We start from the raw sequence: 17,241 nt of genomic DNA, 5'->3' as shown, positions 1-17,241 counted from the left end.
AGCTGGGCTTTCTCTGACTTCATTTCCAAAGGCCAACCCCGCCTTGTGGCAGGGTCACGTTTGGTCCTGAAAGACTGAGTTAGGAAGAACGTTGAAGGCTTGTCTCGCAAAGTACTCTCTAAGAAGAGAGCTACCCCCGAAGTAGCAGCTGCAGAGAAGAGTGACCGTGCACATGTGGGCAGTGCTGAGATGGGCCAGCCCCTGATGGCCTAAGGCTCTGTGGACCTTCCCACCAGCTGCAGCCCCCAAACATACTTTTATACTTGCTGGCTCGCTTTGCTGTCGCCTGGATCAGACTAGACCCATGGAGGGCGTGTTCACCACTGTAACCCCAGACCTTGCAGGGTGCCTGGGCCAGAAAGTCTGCTAAATGACAGGCAGAACTGAGTTGAGCTGTGCCAACCCCATCCTGGGGCTCCTTCCCCTGCCGTGAGGGGGGACAGGCAGGTGGGTGCCCAGGTAGGACACAGACTTGTCACTGCAGCCTGGGTGCTATGACGCCCTCATTGATGGGGCCCCTCTGAGCCAAACCCTCCCTGAATCCAGAGAGTGCTCCTGGGTGGACTGGGTTTAAATTTCAACCTGACCATAAAACCACACATTAGGAAAGGTATCCAATCAATTAGTTCTAATTAATCACAAACAAAATGTGTCTCTAGCTGTGGGATGTGGTTTCTTTCCCATTGGCTATAATTAGAAAAGTTTGGTGACTGTACAGAAATAAAATGTCTGTGGGAAAGGGAGGGGGGAAGACAGAAGAAACACAAGTGGTTAGAAGTCATGTTAAATGGTAACTAGAAAGCCGTAACCACTTCCCCTAGACGTGGGGAAGCTTCCTTGAAGCTGAGTGCAACTGTGCTGGGCAAGCAGAGACGCTTCTGTCCCCGCCCGCATGTCCTGACCCATTAATTTCTTTCTTTCTTTTCCTTTTTTTTTTTTGAGATGGAGTCTCGCTTCGTTTCCCAGGCTGGAGTGCAGTGATGCGATCTCGGCTCACTGCAACCTCCGCCTCCTGGGTTCAAGCGATTCTCCTGTCTCAGTCTCCCGAGTAGCTGAGATTACAGGTGCACACCACCATGCCCCGCTAATTTTTTTGTATTTTCACTAGAGACGGGGTTTCACAATGTTGGCCAGGCTGGTCTTCAACTTCTGACCTTCAGTGATCCACCCGCCTCGGCCTCCCATAGTGCTGTTATTGTGGGCATGAGCCATCACACCCGGCTTCCCATCCATTCGTTTCTATCGGGATTTCTCTGTGGGCCTCACAGGCAAAGCTAGCCAGCAACAATCCTCCCCATCCAGGGTGGGACTGAGTGGTTATAACAGGACCTTGTGCCTGGACAGCTCTGGCCACAGGGCTGCTGCCCTGTGGAGTACAGAGCTCAAGTGCTGGATTAGAGCCCTGCCCAGGACAGGGAGGCTGATCCCAGCCAGGGGAGGCTTGGGAGGGTCTCCGAGGGTGTCATGCATCAAGGCAATTAGTTGGCGCCTCCATGGCCTCCTTGACGGTGTGTTGTAGAAAAGTAACGTCTTCACTGCTAGGCTTTGCCACAGATAAATTAAACCTGACCCACCCCCGTCTAGCGTCTGTGAGGCTTAGGGCACTGTGCTGGGATAAGTGTCCAGCATGGGGCACCAGAGGCCACTGGGGAAGATGCCAGTCAAGGCTAGCAGATGTGAAGCGTGTGGGTGGTATGAAGTAGGCCAGGGCAGGGGAAACTGAGTCAGAGCTGATATTCCCTACTTTCCAGCTGTGTGAGCTCGACCCTCCACACTCACACTGCACATCTGTTCAGGGAAGCTGTGGGTCCTGATGTTGCAGGGAGGGTGGATGCTGTCAGGGCACGGCTCTCCAGCGGCTCCACGAGCAGGTGGTGATAGCATGACTGTGATTCTACAGCATGTGTGCCAAGGGATCTCCCTTTATACCCTCAGCAGGGAATTGGATCTCAGCCTGGACAGTTTCTTGATGTTTCTTCTTCATGAAAAGAGTGTCGGGAGCCATGCTGCCTGGGCCACCGTGTTGCTGGGTGCAGCAGGCGGCTGCCTTGCTCTGTGGGGTGGGATGGTGCAGCCTGCTCAGCAAGGGAGCCAGTGAAAGCTCCATGAGTGGAGGGACGCTTGAGCAGTTGCGCAGCAGACTGAAGGCTCTGCACAAGGACCTCAAGGGCCAGCTCAGCCTTAGCAATAAAAACAGCAAAACCCTGACTGGTGAACAATATTGAGCCAACCATGGATACCCAGAAGAAATCTCGGTGAGTTGTGGATATGATTCCTTTTATATGGTGTTGGATTTGTTTTGCTAATATTTTCTCAGATATATTTGTGCTTATGCTCAAATAAATCAGATACGTTGGTTTGCAGTTATCTTTTTTTTTTTTTTTTTGAGGTGAGTTTCGCTCTTGTCACCCAGGCTAGAGTGCAGTGGCGCGATCTCAGCTCACTGCAACCCTCTGCCTTCTGGGTTCAAGCGATTCTCCTGCCTCAGCCTTCTGAGTAGCTGGGATTACAGGCATGCACCATCACACCTGGCTAATTTTTGTATTTTTAGTAGAGACTAGGTTTCACCTTGTCGGTCAGGCTGGTCTCGAACTCTTGATCTCAGGTTATCCACCTACCTCAGCCTCCCCAAGTGCTGGGATTACAGGCGTGAGCCACTATGCCCGGCCCTGCAATTATCTTTTTTTGTAATGTCACATATCATTTTGTTATTAGGGCAATGCCGGCCTCATAGATGACTTGGAAAGTGCTCCCTCTGCTTCTGTTATCTGGAAGAGATTGTGATTAATGATAATCAAAAATTTTTTTACATAAATGTTGGTAGAATTTACCGGTAAGGGCACGTGGCCTTGGTACTATTTTAGGAGGTTATTAATAATTGACTCAAATTACTTACTAGATATGGGGTTATTCAGGTCATGACATTCTCCTTGGGCGAGTTGGTCTTTGAAGGAGTTGGTATACAGTTTGCCTTTTTCTCCTCTGCACCCTACACATTTCACTGGCTGCGATATTTCCAATCGACATCCCAGAAGCTATGGCTCTCATGGACCAATGTTTTCTCCCTTTCCGGTGATCCAGGAAGCCTAGGGGAGATTGACGGGGAAGAATTCCCATCCCCGACATAGATAAGGTCGTGGCAAAGTCCTTTCTCCTGAAGAGCAGATCTTTATTATGGGGGAGGCCCTGGGCGGATGTCACAATAATTGCTCTTCGCATCCCCCTGTCAGGGCCAGGAGGGGAATCCTTCTAGAATCTTCACCATGAGAACATTGGCCTTTATATCTGTATAAAGGCCACACATTTTAGGGACTCTTAACTCGGTGGCCCCAATAGTTTCTCCTCTTATGCTAGTCCACACTCAGCCTCCAGCAATTTGTCAAAACTACCATTGAAGTGTTCCTCCCTGTTAATGACCTCGCAGCTTCTGTTCCAGATAAGCAGGTCTCAGCTCTGACTCTGGAGGCACCTGTCTCTTTGGATTTTGAGGTATCTAATTTGTTTTGCAACCTCATTTTTATGGTGGATCCTAGGAAAGTTGCTGATTTTCAGTTTTCCAGTTTTCTGTTGCTATAAGGACAAGAGTGATGACTGCCAAGCTCTTCACATGGTGGAACTGAAACCAGAAGTCCCTAGTCCTTTTGCTTTGAAATGAACCTCTGGGGTCTTGCAGAAGGGCTTGGTGGGCCCATGTTGGAGGCTGCACTGGGAATCCAGGGGACCGGAACTCTGAGCCTGCAGACCCGCTCTGCTCACCTCAATGTGCCAGGCCATGAGCTGCCTTTGAACACCTAACTCTCAGGCTTTAATTTCTGATGCATTTATCACATGACTGGAGATATCTGGGCCCTCTCGTCCTCCAAATTAATGTGTAAATCAGCTCAGGAATTACAAAAGAGATTCAGAGTATGGCAGACACACCTGACAGCAGTAACGGAAACATACTCCAAGAATGATTCTGTGGTCTAAGAAGAATATGTATTCAGAGTTCCTAGCCAAGGAATCAAGAGTGGCCAACCCAAGGATTCACTCCTTTTCCACGAAGCATATCTGCACCCCTGGCCCTTTCCTTGAAACACAGAACATGCAAGAAATAGAGGCCCTTTGCTTTGGGTTAAATGGAGGTTGCTAGGTGGAGGGTGCTGAGTGGAAATGCTACATAAACTGCATGCTTCTTACAATTGCTAGTGGTTGTCCTGCCCAGCCCACCACCACTGGATTGCCCCTGTATGTAAGTCCTCAATAAAACTTATGTCTCCTTCACTGGGAGAGAAGTGAGGAGGTCAGAGGGGTCAGCCCAGCCCTGGGCACCTGGGCCCGTTAGCCTCGCCAGTGACTTAGAGGCTTTCTTCTAAAGTGAAACCAAGGCTTCTGAAGAGGCAGAGTGAAGGAGGGGTGTGCTCAGATGTATGTTTTGGAAGGGGCACGGCAGTGTGGGGAGTGCAAGGTACGAGCCTGGGAGGCCAGCTAGGCTCCAGATGTGGTCCAGGCTGGTGATGAGGTGAAGATTACTTATCTGCACCTGGAGCTGGGGGCGAGAGAGGGCTGGATGCATGGAGCACTCCCCTCCTACTTGCGGTGGCTCACCGCTGCCAGAGAGCCTCTGCCTGGCCTTCCGCCCCCTCAGTGCGGCCACACTGTGTGCCTTCGTGGGCTTTGGGTAGAGTCACAGCACTAACCACCCCTTGACACTGTATTCCCTCAGTCATCTCACATCACAGCATGTTTTCAGCAGCTCTGATTTGCTCAGGGGACCCCATGTGCCAGGTTATGACCAGGGAAGAGCCCTGGACGTCACAGAGTGAATGGAACCCCACCCCGTTCCCCACCTGTCCATGGGCCGGCCAGGCAGTGCACGTGCCTATGGCCTCTCCCTTGCTCTGACTCCTCCTCGCCCATCCCCTTCTTGCTCCTTCGTGGCTGGGGCACGGGAGAGGGATCAGAAGGTGACAGGGGCTTCTTGCTGGGCTGGCTCTCTGGGCAATTTCTGTCTTGTCAAAGCTCTTGGTCACGGAAAGTGTCCCAGCTCCTCTATGGGACTCAGGGATGGAAACTCCTGGGACGCTCTTCTGCATGACCCCGGGCCCTAGAATAGAACCCCCACCTCAGGGTCTTCTCACCTGAGGATGCAGCCCTCTTGGGAAGTGGGGCGTTGACGTGATGGAGCCCAGACCATTCAGGGCTCCACAAACCTTATCATGAACCACCCTGCCAGGAAAACACCCGAATTCTTGCCCCACCAGACTCCAGCAGTGCCAGCTTCTCCCTCATTCTGCTACATTGTTCCTGCCTTGCCCTCCCCCACATCCAGGGGACAGTTGTCCTACCCTCTCAAGGACTGTTGGGGGCTCTTCTCCTAAGACAGCACAGGGTCCAGAAGTCTCAAAACAGCCCTAACCCAACCGAGATGCAGTGGCCCTGAGAGCAGACAATCCAAACTCTTCACTACGATTCTCTGGGGGCCTCTCATTTGGCCAGGCTTGAGGTTCTGAGGAGGCCACAAAACTCTTTCTGTAATCGCTAAAGAAATTATTGCTTGTAAGGAACCGCTAGGCTTGTCTCACGTGGGTTGAAGGTGGGATGCAACTGTCTAAAGCTGTGCAAGATGGAAATACTTGGCACCCGTTGGCCTCGGTATGAAATGCTTGCCAACATTCTGAGAAAGAGTGATGCAGGCCATTGCAAATCAATTTAATTTTTAAATTTCCCACTAGAATTATTAGTCTAGTAAGGGCAGGGGATTGACTTGTTCACCTCTATGTTTCTTGTGACTAAAACAGTGTCCAGCACACCAAAGGTAGTTGTATTTTTAAAGGACTAAATGCATATGTCTCAACTTGGTAACTCTGAATAGAGGGAGAGCAAAAATGATTGGCATGCCGCTCACACTGATTTCTGGCTCCTGCTGCTCACCACATTGTTTGGTAAACATCCATTTAGGAAGTGGCTTAGCTCTGGGGCATAGATGAGCAGCGGGCTGATGTCAGGCATGTAGTTAAAGGGCCAATTTAGTTCTAGGTGTGAGTGAGTGGAGGACTCAGGCTTTGAGCGACAGTGAAGGGGAGATGTGAATCTAAGATAAGTTGGGGATTCAGACTCAGGTCTGGGTGTGGGTGAGCGGCAGACTCAATTCCTGTGTGTCAGGAAAGAGCAGGCTCAGACTTGCTTGGCTGTTGCACATAGCTAAGCAGTGCACCGTCGTATGAACTGAGAAGGGCGCCTCACTCAGGTCTGCAATTCCTGTGTGTCGGGAAAGAGCAGACTCAGACTTGCTTAGCTGTTGCACGTAGCTAAGCAGTGCACTGTCGTATGAACTGAGAAGGGAGCCTCACTCAGGTCTGCAATTCCTGTATGTCGGGAAAGAGCAGACTCAGACTTGCTTAGCTGTTGCACGTAGCTAAGCAGTGCACTGTCGTATGAACTGAGAGGGGAGCCTCACTCAGGTCTGCAATTCCAGTGGGAAGCTGCAGATCTCCCTCCAATCTGGGGCTCAGCAGAGGCTACTTTTAACCTAGTGGGCAGTGTTTTAATTGCTTTTGTTTGTGTTATGCAGGTACAACCTTATTGGGCTAATGGATCTGCACTGGTCCTTACGTCCCACAATTAATTAACCAGAAGCAGAGCCTCGTGATGTCCCCACAAATCCAGTTGCTCGCTGTGGTCTTTGTGCCTTCCCTGCTTCTGACAGAGCAGTGCCAGGGCTTGGCTTTTGCCATTTGCCTCTTGGTACCTCCATTTAAATTGGGGACCTCATTCTCCCTACAGCTCCCCCCACCTGCACCCTGTCCTTCAGAAAACAGCCTCTACTGTGCTTCTGACAGATTCCAATATTCTTCCTCCCATTTGCCTTGGTGTTAGGAACATCTTCTGGCCTCTTTACAAAGATGGAGTTAGGATATAATTGAGAGGTCAATGTCAAGACTGGTGAGGTCTGAGTCCGAGATTTCATTCGACTCAAATATTGCTAACAAGTTAGTGTCATGAATGCTGTCAGAGAAAAACCACCTCCTGGACTGAAGATGAAAGATTATATTTCTCATAGGAAGAGTAGCAGCCGGAGCATCCACATAGTTTTTTGGATTCCTTGTCTCCAAGTCCCACGGAGGCGGTGCAATGGGCCCACATGTATGTCATGCAGGCAGTGGGTTTGTGCTGCAGCCGAGGAACCCAGGCCAAGAGCCATCACTTTTGTTTTGCTTTTTTGAGACCGGGTCTTGCTCTGCCATCCAGGTTAGAGTGCAGTGGCGTGATCTCGGCTCACTACAACCTCTGCATTCCAGGTTCAAGCAATTATTTTGTCTCAGCTTCCCGAGTAGCTGGGACTACAGCTACTACAGCCTGCCACCATGCGTGGCGGAATGTTTGTATTTTTAGTAGAGACGGGGTTTCAGCATATTGGTCAGGCTGGTCTTGAACTCCTGACCTCAGGTGATCCACTCACCTTGGCTTCCCAAAGTGCTGGGATTACAGGCATGAGCCACTGTGCCTGACCTGGGCCGTCACTTTTTGATTAAGTAGCAAACTTAGCAGCAGGCAGTGGTCATGTGGTAGCTGGTGGTCATGCTGTGGTCGCCCTGACCTACTTAGATGCCATGGAGACTGCTCGGCCTCTGGAGACGGATTGGCCGTGCAGTCCGGCACACCAGCAAGACTGTGGGGGAACATCAGACCCATGGCAGACTGGCATTCCCAAGGGGCTCAAATTATCAATCCGCTCCACCATTCCTGGCTTCAAAAATCTCCTAAGGACACTGCTGGCTTCTCAGCCTCATTTCACGTCCAGCACTGCGCTGAATTCCAGCGGCCGTCCTCTCTCACAGGTATAGGCGCTTCCTACTGCCGGCTGGCGCTGGTGCAGTCTGCGGGTGCGGGCCCCTGGGAAGAACCTGCCCAGCTGAGGCGGGTCTTTCCCTCGGTGATCCTGCACCCCTACCTCGCCAGTCCATATTCCCTCCATTTCCATGGCTGGAAGTTAGTGGCCTGCGATGGTTTTGCTGTGTTGGCTTCCCAGTTTTGCCCTTTTAAGGAAACCTAGGAGATTCTGGACTCTCTTCCAGGAGTTGCTAGGCTGGGGCGTGAGAAGAATGGGGTTCTCTGTCAGAGTAACTCCCCGGCAAGGTTGTTAAAGAACAGCCCGGAAAGGCAGGAACAGGTGGGAAGATGCTCCGCGGGTCCAAAAATTCCTAGTGAGTGAAGGGGCTGCAGAGGCTCGACCCTGGGGCTCACTGGAGCCTATTTCCTGGCAGAGCCAGCATGACCCTAGAAAAGCAGGCTGCAGGCCGTCTACGCCCACCCCTTGTGTCCCCTCACAGTCGGAGGAAGATGCCAGGCCTGGCCTGTGACGCACGAGGCTCACCACGATGCGGCCAGCCCAGCTCTGGCTTCTTTCTCTGCCTCGCTTGCTCTACTCTGGCCACTTGAAACTTCCTTGGGCTTCTGACCCGGCAGGCTGACCCCTGGAGTGCCTCTCTCTGCCAGCGTCCCCTTCTGAGAGAGGATGTCCTGCCGCCCGGCTCACACGCCTGCCTGCCAGGAGTTTTCCAGCAGCTAACTCTGTTTTTCCTCACGGCACCAAGTGCACGTGAAATGTCCTTGTGGATTCCTTGTTCATTGTCGCTTCCCCCTAGAATGTCAGGCTGTGCGAGCAGAGGCCTGTGCCCTGGGATCCCCGTTGGATGAAGCTGACCTTTGTGTGTGGACAGGCTGAGTGGGTCATGCTATTTACTTCCTTTTTTTTTTTTTTTTTTTTCTGAGACGGAGTTTTGCTTTGTTACCCAGGCTGGAGTGCAATGGTGCAATCTCGGCTCCCTGCAACATCCACCTCCTGGATTCAAGAGATTCTCCTGCCTCAGCCTCCAGAGTATAGGTGGGATTACAGGCACCTGCCACCATGCCCGGCTAATTTTTGTATTTTTAGTAGAGACAGGGTTTTGCCATGTTGGCCAGGCTGGTCTCGAACTCCTGACCTCAGGTGATCCACCTGCTTCAGCCTCCCAAAGTGCTGGGATTACAGGCATGAGCCACCGTATCCAGCTGCTGTTTATTTTTCAAGGGTAGTTGAGGCTCCTCCTGACCTGGTGTGTGTTGGCCTCGGGCCTCCCCTGGGGTGATGCTGGCCCGCAGTGTTGCCGTCCGGTCTCTGGTGAATACTTTAGCCCTGACACTGCGGTGCTGTGACATGCAGCATTCAGTGGCTGGCGGGCAGCGGGTGGGTCTCCCAGGGGTTGCCTCATTCATGCATTCAGAAGTGACTGTCCCGCACGTGGCATGCTGGAGTGAAGGAGACAGACGGCCCTGCCCTCCCAGAGCTTCAGCTGTGGAGAGTGGAAAGTACTATAGAGTTAACTCGACAAATCATTCTTTATGTCCCCTTTTTTTCTTCCGCTTGGACCTCTCCCCGGGCATCTAGAAAGTTCCTCGCATGTTCCTTCTGTGGGGCTGCCTGCTTTCAGTAGAACTCCATGCCATAGGCTTTTGGCTTTCACACCTGCTGACCACCGACGCGGCCCAAACCCAGTGCCCCATGCACAGAGCATGGGGCCTGAAAGCCAACCTGACTCCTGAATGTGTTCTGAGATGCTATGGGCTGGTCAGGGCTTGATTACTTACTCCTCCTAAATAACATCTGTGTCCTAAGCATGTGGAAAGGACGTTGAAATAGAAGTTGGCAAATCAAAATCCAACTCCTAAATCTACTGTCTACCAACTGTGTATCTGTGCGTAAGTCTCTCTGAGCCTCACCTTTCTTGCCTGAAAAATGGAGCCACTAACATTTCCTCCAAATCCCTTTCCTAGGAACTCTAAGTAGAGAATAAGAGTGTGCATATAAAGTCACTTTTTCGAAAAGCAAATGGTGGCGATTCCTAATCCTTTGGCAGATGGATAGCCGTGCTTCGGGGTTTACCAGTCTCGCCACCTGTTATGAGTGTAGATTGACAGAAACTCTTGGTTAGAATCCTGGCTTGTTCATAAGGTGAGATACTTAATCTTGTCAAGTCCTGGTTTTCTCATTGGCAGAAGAAAGGTAATTCCAGCAGAACAGATTCACAGTGAAGACAGCTCCTGCACTGTCCACGGTACATGGACTCTCTGGCTAAAGGTTAGCTCTGCAAATGCACAGGGCTCTTCCCTTATTGCAGTCTCTTTAGGGTTTCATTAAAGATTCCATGTCTTCTTATCCAGGCTTTTGCTGAGGAGGTATCCTCTGTCCCTTTCCACCTGGAGGTGACTTGAGAGCTGGATGGGGGAGAAGACCCAAGCAAATGGCACAGAGGAGAGGCTGCCTGGCCACCCTTGGCTCTGTGGCACCCACTCGCTTCCCAACATGGCTCCGACCTTGGGGATGAGTCTGCACGACGAGTGGGGCAAGGAACAGTCACATTGGTAAACAGACGACTGAGTGGTGAAAGATGTTTCCAGCAAAGCATTCTGAATACAGTATTTATGGACTCGAGTTGTTCCTGGGGTATTTATAGATGGGATGCAAATGGAAAGCATATGGTGTGCTCTTCCAGAAATACCCTTCCAATTAGGCTGTGCATGGTGCTCAGCCACACTGCTCTTTCCTCTGAAGATGCTCTTCAGCACATTGGTAGGGAATGTTACTCAAAGTTGCAGAAAACGGGGTGAACACGTGTCTCTCGGGACGCCGTCTCTGACGAAAGGCTGTTTCCCTCTGATAAACATTTTTCTGCCCCAGCTCCAGGGTCCATTCAGGGGTGCTCTGTGGTGAAGCACGTGGTTGATTTTTTCCTTCTGTGCCTGTTACTTGACATGTGGAGATCATTTTGGAGGCCGTGGCAGGAAACTCCAAGAACAGATTTTAGAATGATCTGGAAGAAGGGCCCTTTTGTCCCTTACCTTCAGTTTGTATGTGCTGTTCTGGGAGGAGCCAATACCAGGATATGCTTGGCACGCTGCCTGAAGCTACCCATGCCACTGGGAAAATGCATTCCTTGTTTAGAGCATAGCACTGGAAGCAGGTGTCCAAAACCAGCCACCGTAGAAGGCACATCACATCCTAGGAGTGACCATCTCTTCAGAAGCCGTGCAGTGTGGCATGTGGTCAGTGTGAGTAGCACAAGAGTGGACTCTGCCCTGAGCAGAGACAGGGTGGAAAGACGCAAGCCATCTGCTGGTTACATACAGTGTAACGCAGTGGTGCAGGTCTCTCTTGTAGGTTTCTTTAGACCAGCTAATTTACTTGTCTTTAAGAATATACGTGTATTTTCATTTTAAAAGGGTAATATTCAAAGCACTCAAGATTTGGGGGAAATGGAGGATTTGGGGGAAATGGGGGAATTAATGCAAGCCTTTTGGAAGGTAAGTTGTGTTAAGCATTGAGAAAAATTCATATTTAGCATCAGCATTTTCATTTCTAGTAATCTTTCTAGAGAAATAAAATAAACATAGACATAGTTCCACGACAAGAGCATTAGTGCCATTGTTGGCGTGTGTGTATGTGTGTGTGTGTAAGAAAAGACAATAAAATGCTTAGTATTAGAGAAATAATTCGGTAATCTGTTATATAACCATGAAAAGGCAGTTACATAGCAGTTAAAATTAAGCTTATTTGAGATCACATACAAATTGGTGTTGTGATCAACTGTTGTTTTTAAAATCAAGATGCAAAATTAAATATATAGAAGCACTACTACAAAGAAGCTTTAAACAAATCTATGACTATAGTATTTCAAATAGGAAAAAGATTTAAATAACTTACTAACAGATACTTGGAAAAAATGTTCTAGCTCAAAAGCATAAAAGTTTTTTTCAAAAGTATTTTTCACCTATTAAGCTGGCATAGGTTTAAAAAACAACAATGAGGCCGGGCACAGTGGCTCATGCCTGTAATCCCAGCACTTCAGGAGGCCAAGGCGGGCGATCACGAGGTCAGGAGATCGAGACCATCCTGGAGAACATGGTGAAACCCAGTCTCTACTGAAAATACAAAAAAATTAGCCGGGCGTGGTGGCGGCGCCTGTAGTCCCAGCTTCTAGGGAGGCTGAGGCAAGAGAATGGCGTGAACCCGGGAGGTGGAGCTTGCAGTGAGCTGAGATCTGGCCACTGCACTCCAGCCTGGGCCACTGAGCGAGACTCCATCTCAAAAATAAATAAATAAATAAATAATAAAAAAAAAAACCCAATAATGTAAAAAAGTAGATGGTACTGGTGAGATGTGAGATAAGTGATTATTGTCATTGATGTTTATTTTATTCTATTCTTTTTTTAAAAATAATTTCAGCTTTTATTTTAGATTCAGGAGGTACATATGCAGGTTGTTACATGGGCATATTGCATGATGCTGAGTTTTGAAATATGATTGATCCTATCACCCAGGTACTGAGCATAGTATTGTGTCTGGAATTTATTCCTTCCAGTGGGTTCTTGGTCTCTCTGACTTCAAGAATGAAGCCGTGGACCTTTGTGGTGAGTGTTACAGCTCTTAAAGATGGTGCGTCTGGAGTTTGCTCCTTCCAATGTTCAGATGTGTCCAGAGTTTGTTCCTTCTGATGGGTTCACGGTCTCGCTGACTTCAGGAGTGAAGCTGTGGTCCTCGGCAGACCTTCCCTGCGAGTGTTACGGAGTGCTGATTGGTGCGTTCACAATCCTTTAGCTAGACACAGAGCGCTGATTGGTGTGCTTTTACAGAGTGCTGATTGGTGTGTTCACAATCCTTTAGCTAGACAGAAAAGTTCTCCAAGTCCGGATTCGACCCAGGAAGTCCAGCTGGCTTCACCTCTCAGTATCCAATAGGTAGTTTTTCAACCCTTACTCCTTTCCCTCCCTCTCTGCTGTAGTAGTTCTCAGTGGCTGTTGTTGCTATCTTTACTTCCATAAGTACCCAATGTTTAGCTCCCATGTGTAAGCCAGAACATGAGGTATTTGGTTTTCTGTTTATGTGTTAATTTGCTTAGAATAGTAACCTCTAGCTGCATCCATGTTGCTGCAAAGGACATAAATTCATTTTTTTTTTTCCCTTTAAGATGGAATCTCGCTCTGTTACCAGGCTTCACTGCAACCTCCACCTCCCAGTTCAAGCAACTCTCCACCTCCACCTCCTAGCTAGCTGGAACTACAGGCACATGCCACCATGCCTGGCTAAGTTTTTGTATTTTTTTTTTAGTAGAGACGGGGTTTCACCATGTTGGCCAGGCTGGTCTCGAACTCCTGAGCTCAAGCAATCTGCCTGCCTGGGCCTCCCAAAGTGCTGGGATTACAGTCGTGAGCCACCGCACCTGGCTGATGAAACAATTTAACTCTGTTACAAATATATGAAATTACCTCTCTGTTTTGCTTTAGATTATCTGTAATATATAAATTTTTCACTTTCAGAGCTTAACCGTTATTTTTATACACATTGTATCTGAATAATTTCAAACATATTAAGACAGATTAGTTCATTGATATACTGTAAACAGAGCAATTTTGCATAATAGTAAAAAATTTGTCCCATATGTGAATGGGCCAAAAATTGAACAGATAGCCTCTGTATGTGTGTCTCATTTAAAAAAGCTTCCAGCATTTTTGAGATATAATTTGCATACTTATATAACGGGATGAAAACTGGAAAATTCATAAATACATGGAAATTAAACAATATACTCCTGAAAAACTAAAGGGTCAAAGAAGAAATCAAAAGGTAAATTGAAAAATACCTTGAGACAAAGTTAGCAGAAAGAAAGAAATAATAAAGATTAGAGCAGAAGTAAATTAAAAATAGACTAAAAAGACAATGAAAAAGATCAATAAAACTAAAAGTTGATCATTTGACAGGATAAATAAAATTTACAAATGTGTAGCTAGACTAATAAATAAAAAGAAAGAATAGACTCAAATAAATAAAATTGTAAATGAAAGAAGAGACATTACAACCAATACCACAGAAATCATAGTCTCATGAGAATACTATGAATAATTATGTGCCAACAAATTAGATAGCCTAGAAAAAGTTCCCAGAAACGTACAATCTACCAAGATTGAATCATGAAAATATAAAAATCTGAACAAATAGAAAACCCCCCAGCAAAGAAAATCCCAGGATGAGATAGCTTCATGGTTGAATTCTACACACATTTAAAGAAGAATTCATGCCAATCATTTTCAAAGTCTTGCACAAAGTTGAAGAGCAGACAACACTTACACACTCATTTTATGAGGCCAGCATTATCCTCATACTAAAGCCAGAAAAGGATGCTAAAAGAAAAGAAATTACAGGACAATATCCCTGGTGATCCTAGATACAAAATTCTCAACAAAGTATTAGTAACCCAAATTCAACAGCACATTAAAAAGATCATACACAATGATCAAGTGGGATTTATCTCTAAGTTGTTAGGGTGATTTAACATATGCAAATCAATAAACACCATATGCCACATTAACAGAATGAGGAATAAAAACCATATGATCATTTCAATAGATGCAGAAAAATCATTTGAGAAAATGTAACATTCTTTTATAATAAAAACTCTCGATAAATTGGCTATAGAAGGAATACTCCTTATTGTAATAAAGGCCATATATAACAAGCTTACAGCTAACGTCATATTTAACCATAAAAAGGTGAAAGCTATTTCTCTAAGATCAGGAACAAGACAAGGACACCCACTTTCACCACTTCCATTCAACACGGTACTGTAAGTCTTAGCCACGACAATCAGGAAAGAAAATGAAACAGGTTACCTCCAAATTGGAAAGGAAGAAGTACAATTGTTTCTGTTTGTGGAAAATGTGATCTTATGTACAGAACACCATAAGAATCTACCAAATAAGTGTTTAAAATAATAAATGCATTCAGTGAAGGTGTGAGATGCAAAATCAACATACAAAAATCAGTTGCATTTTCATATACTAATAGCAAATTATCTGAAAAATAAATTAAGAAAACAATCCCATTTACAATTGCATCAAAATAATAAAATACTTTGAAATAAATTTAACCAAGGAGGTGAACAAATCTATATACTAAAATTATAACACATTGATGAAGAAATTGAAGACATAAATGGAAAGATATCCTGTGTTCATACATTGGAAGAAACAGTGTTCTTAAAGTGTTCATACGTTCCAAAGTTATCCACAGATTCAATGCAATCCCTATCAAAATTTCAATGTCATTTCTACGGAAATAGAAAAAACCATCCTAAAATTTGTATGGAGCCTCTAGAAGACGCCAAATAGCCAAAGCAATCTTGAGTAAGAAGAACAAAGTTGAAAGCATCACTTTTTCCAATTTCAAATAATATTACAACGGTGTAGTAATGAAAACAGTACAGTATGATACTGGCATAAAAACAGATATGTAGACATATGAAATGTAATAGACAGCCCAGAAATAAAGCAACACATATACAGTCATCTAATCTTTGACAAGAGCATCAAAGGTACACAATGGGGAAAGTACGCTGTCTTCAGTGGTGCTGAGAAAACTGGATATCCACATGCAAAAGAGCAAAATCGAACCCTTATCCTACACAATACAGATAAATTAACTCAGAATAGATTAAAGACTCAAAAGTAAGACCTGAAACCATAAAACTACTAGAAGAAAACATAGGGAAAGAGCTGTTTGATGTTGATCTTGGCAATGATTTTAAAAAATGACTCCAAAGCACAGGCAACAAAAACAAAAATAAGTAAGTGGTACTACAGGATAAATAAAATTTACAAATGTGTAGCTAGACTAATAAATAAAAAGAAAGAATAGACTCAAATAAATAAAATTGTAAATGAAAGAAGAGACATTACAACTGATACCACAGAAATCGTAGTCTTATGAGAGTACTATGAACAGCTTCTACATAGCAAAGGAAACAGTAAAAAAATGTAAAGGCAACCTACAGAACGGGGGAAAATATTTGTAAATCATATGTCTGATGAGGGGTTAATATCCAAAATATATAAAGAACTCATACAAATCAGTAGCAAACACAAAACCTCCCGAAACAGGCAAAGGACTTGAATAGACATTTTTCAAAGACATACAAATGACCAAAAGGCATATGTAAAAGTGTTCATTATTACTATCATCAGGGAAATGCAAATCAAAACCATAATGAGATATTTCCCCACATCTGTTAGGATGGCTATTATAAAAAAATAAGAGATAAGAAGTGTTGATGTGAGTGTGGAGAAAAGAGAACCCTTGTACATTGTTGGTGTGAGTGTAAATTTGGTATTGCCATTATGGAAAACAGTATGCAGGTTCTTGAAAAAATTAAAAATTGAACTACCATAAAATCCAGCTATCCTACTTCTCTGTGTATATCCAAAGGAAATGAAATATACCCAGGAGTGGAATTTCTGGGTAAATATTGTAACTCTATGTTTAACAGTTTTGGGAACTTCCAAGCTGTTTTTCAAAGTGGCTTCACCATTTTAGATTCTCATCGGCATGCATGAAAATTCCAGTTTCTTGATATCCCTGTTGATAATTGTTTTTTTTTTTTAAATTAAAGCCTTTCTAGTGGGAGTGAAGTGTAATTTTGATTTTATTTCTCTGATGGCTAATAATGCTGAGCATGCTTTTATGTGCTTACTCACTATTTGCATGTCTTCTTTGAAGAAATGTCTGTTCAGATCTTTTTCCTAGATTTTTGATTGGGATATTTGTGTTATATTATTGAATAATAAGAGTCCTTTATGTATTCTAGATACAGGTTCCCCATCAGATACATGATTTACAAAAAGTTTTTCCTATTATGTAGTTGTCCTTTCACTTCATTCACGGTGTCCTTTGAAGCATGAAAGTTAAATTTTGATGAAGTTCAGTTTGTCTATTTTTTCCTTCGTTACTTATGCTTCTGGTGTCATATCTAAGAAGGCTTTTCCTAACCAAAGTTTGTGAAGGTTTACTCCTATATTTTTCCCAGACGTTTTTATAATTTTAGCTCTTACTTTTAAGTCTGTGATCCAGTTGACTTAGTTTTACTGTATGCTGTGAAAAATAACACTAAATTCATTCTTTTGCATGTGGATATCCAGCTGACCCAGTACCATTATTTGAAAAGTTTATTCTTTTTTCATTAAGTTATCTTGGCAACATTGTAAAAAATTAATTGATTATAAATGTAAAGGTTTATTTTTGGACTTTGAATTCTATTCCATTTATCTATATTTCTATCCTTATGCCAATATCATACTGTCTTCATTAGCTTTATAGTAAGTTTTGAAAGAATAATATGGGAGTCTACAATGTTCTTTTTTCTCCACAGATTGTTCTGAAAATTCTGGCTTTCT

At 45.4% G+C, this 17,241-nt stretch overlaps 1 long non-coding RNA gene across 1 annotated transcript in view; it reads left to right on the top strand.

The window, feature by feature from the left end:
- The window catches only part of LOC102121357 (uncharacterized), a 134,456-nt gene that overhangs the window by 43,739 nt on the left and 73,476 nt on the right, over positions 1-17,241 (top strand). The window lies entirely within an intron of this gene.

Source organism: Macaca fascicularis, chromosome 12 (genome assembly GCF_037993035.2).
Source record: "Macaca fascicularis isolate 582-1 chromosome 12, T2T-MFA8v1.1".
Taxonomy (NCBI): Eukaryota; Metazoa; Chordata; class Mammalia; order Primates; family Cercopithecidae; genus Macaca; species Macaca fascicularis.
This window is presented reverse-complemented; position numbering and strand designations above follow the sequence as displayed.